Source organism: Triticum aestivum, chromosome 4B, assembly GCF_018294505.1.
Source record: "Triticum aestivum cultivar Chinese Spring chromosome 4B, IWGSC CS RefSeq v2.1, whole genome shotgun sequence".
NCBI lineage: Eukaryota > Viridiplantae > Streptophyta > Magnoliopsida > Poales > Poaceae > Triticum > Triticum aestivum.
In genome coordinates this window covers 649,619,714-649,623,402 of record NC_057804.1, presented here as the reverse complement: position 1 = coordinate 649,623,402, position 3,689 = coordinate 649,619,714, and positions in this window count along the sequence as shown.

Here is a 3,689-nt window from a genome sequence, read left to right as displayed (position 1 = left end):
CGAGTACTAATCTTATAGACCCACTTGCAAGTGATGCGACGAACATGGGGAGGAAGAGAAACTAGATCCCATGTGTCGCTACGCTCAAGGGCAACAATATCCTCTGCCATGGTGTCGGGGATATACCCCGCGATATGACCCAGCCGGAATTATGATCCGGCCGGACATGGTGACTCACCAGAGACCCGACTGGAGCTTGGCGACTCACTAGCGATCTGCCCAGACATGGCGGTTTACATGTAACCCTCCTGGACATTGTGACTCACTAGAGACCTGGCGGGTAGATCAGACGGACGACAAGGCCCAAGGCCCAGCAGGCCGGCTTATACTCTGGTGGACCGGCTTAAGAGGAAAGCATAAGGAATATTCCTTTACAAAGGAAGCAAGACTAGGACTCCACTTGTAATTGAGTAATCCTAATCTTACTAGGACTAGTCATGTAACGCGCCCCTTCAACATATATAAGGAGGGGCAGGGCACCCCAAGAGGGACAAGAAAAGTCTCTAAGGCTAGACACAACTAAAGGGGAGCCGGCTTATGCGGCGTCTCCCTCATGAGCATAATGAGACCTAGCCACAAACAGCATGTAGGGCTATTACCGGATGATGTTTCTCGGGGCCCGAAGCTGTCTAAATCCTTGTCTTGTGTGTTGCGTCTCTCGTCCCGATCAACCCCTCTCAAGCTATCACATAGATGCGTTGGCCTCACGACTAAGTCCTCACACTAGGACATCTGCCGTGACAATTCCACGACACATGGCAAACTGCCATTCAGGATGAATAACAACATCTCGATAAGAAGTCAGCTCAACAATGGTCGAAAGACCATAGCGAGAAGGAGAATATCGTTCAGGGGGTGGACAAGGCCGAGAACGAAGACCATAAGTCGGTTGAGAGGAGGAAGACGACACAACAGAAGTAGTGGGCACATCAGTAGACTCATCCACAACACGTCGACGATGGGTGTAATGGAAAGGAAAGGAGGGGAGAGGTGGAATCACTGGAGGTGGAGATGGGGAATGTATCAATGATGAAGGTGGAGAAGAAGAAGGTATCGGTGATGAAGGTGGAGAGTCATGCGATGAGGGAGGAGAAGAAATCATAGGAGAAGACAGTATTGGATCTGCAACAGCGGGACAAGGAGTAGGAATATTGGGCACAGAGGGAGGTGTATCCGGAAACGTAAGAAAAGAGATGTCCTCCATAGAAAAGGCCGAGGAGGATGGACGTGGGTAGAAGGGAGGAGACTCATCAAAGGTGACATCCCTAGAAATACGCATTTGACAACCGACAGGATCCCAACATTGATAGTCCTTATGCTCATCACTGTATCCGAGAAAGACACACTCAACAGACCGAGCGGTTAGTTTGGTGCGTTCACGAGGAGCAAGTAAAACATAGCAAACACAAACAAACAAACGAATCACCAAATAATCAGGAGAACGACCCAAAAGATGCTCAAGAGGAATACCACCCTGTAGAGCAACAGATGGCTGAATGTTGATGAGATAGGTGTAAGTGGTAACAACCTCAACCCAGAAGTGAGGCGGAAGAGAGGCGGCAATTATCATCGCACGCGCCGTCTCAAGAAGGTGACGATGCTTGTGCTCAGCCACACCATTCTGAGCATGAGCACCAGGACAAGAGAACTGAGCAAGAGTTGAAGGAAATATTCCCTAGAGGCAATAATAAAGGTTTTATTTATATTTCCTTATATCATGATAATGTTTATTATTCATGCTAGAATTGTATTAACCGGAAACTTAGTACATGTGTGAATACATAGACAAAACATATGGTCCCTAGTATGCCTCTACTTGACTAGCTCGTTAATCAAAGATGGTTATGTTTCCTAATGATAGACATGTGTTGTCATTTGATGAACGAGATCACATCATGATGTGATGGACATGACCCATCCGTTAGCTTAGCATTATGATTGTTAAGTTTATTGTTATTGCTTTCTTCATAACTTATACATGTTCCTCAGACTATGAGATTATGCAACTCCCGAATACCGGAGGAACATCTTGTGTGCTATCAAACCTCACAATGTAAATGGGTGATTATAAAGATGCTCTACAGGTGTCTCCGAAGGTGTTTGTTGGGTTGGCATAGACTGAGATTAGGATTTGACACTCCGTGTATCGGAGAGGTATCTCTGGGCCCTCTCGGTAATCCTCATCACTATAAGCCTTGCAAGCAATGTGATTAATGAGTTAGTTGCAAGATGAAGCATTACGAAATGAGTAAAGAGACTTTCCGGTAACGAGATTAAACTAGGTATGATGATACCGACGATCGAATCTCGGGCAAGTAACACTACAAAAAAATACACTTCCGTGATGATACATGTTTGTCACAGTAGGTCACGTTTTTTGTCATGCATGTACATCCATGACAAATTTATGACAGAATCAAGATAGTCATACCTGTGCTATCGTAGAAGTGTTCCATGACATTACCAAAATTATCATCACGGAAGTGTCCACTTCCATGACGATAAATCGCGCATCACAGAAGTGGTTTCGTCAAGGGTGACCGACACGTGGCATCCACCGTAACAGAACGCCGTTAAGCTATCGGGTCGGGTTTTGGATCCGATAACCCATTAACAGCCCCAACCAATGGGGATTTTCCACGTGTAAAATCATCATTGGCTGGAGGAAACACGTGTCAGCTCACCGTTGGGACAGATGTCATCCACTCATTAGACGGAAGACACCTATGGTACGTCGACACGTGGCATGGCCCAACAGAGGCCCATTCCTGTGAAAAGGCCGGCCCAGTAAAAATTAGCAGGCAGCCCATATAAGGCCTACTTGTGTCAGGTCCATTTAAGCCCACGACCCATACAAGATGAGCCAATTCGACCCGTCAACGGCCCGTTAAAGATTTGATACCATTGCAGCCCATCGTTAGTTCGAGCCCGTTAACAGCCCGCTATATATCTGGGCTCAATATCGGCCCGATGAGATTTCGGCCTGTTAACGGCCCGTTTAATGGATGGGCCAATTTTCAGGATGTACTTCTTTCGGCCTTTTAGCGACCCATTTAAATGTCGGGCTAGTTTCCGGCCCGGTATGTCTTTCAGCCTGTTGACGGGCCATAAATCTGATGGGCCATTTGTTGTCGGACCCGAGTTTCGGCCTTTTAGCGGCCCATTTAAGTGTTGGGCCAATTTTCTGGCCCGGTGTCACTTTCAGCCTGTTGACGGCCCATAAATCAGTTGGGCCATTTTTAGTCGGACCTGAGTTTTGGCCTTTTAGCGACCCATTTAAGTGTTGGGCCAATTCCCGGCCCTGTGTGACTTTCGATCGATTAACAGACCATAAATGAGTTGGGCCATTTGTAGTTGGACCTTAGTTTTGGCCCTTTAACGGCCCATGCCCTTCATGGTCCAATACCAGCCCGGTTTCTCTTTCGGCCTGCTAAAGGCCCACAACACAGTTGGGCCATTTACAATACGACCTGACTTTCGGCCTCTTAGCGGCCCATGGTCTTCATGGTCCATTACAAGCCCGTTGTCTCTTTCGGCCTGCTAAAGGCCTACAATATAGTTGGGCCATATGTAGCCCAAACTTAGTAACGGCCTGTTAACGACCTGTGAAATAAACTGGGGCCACCTATTGCCCGCTTCGATGTCGGCCTGTTAACGACCCGGGAGGTAAGAGGGCCGACCATTAACTT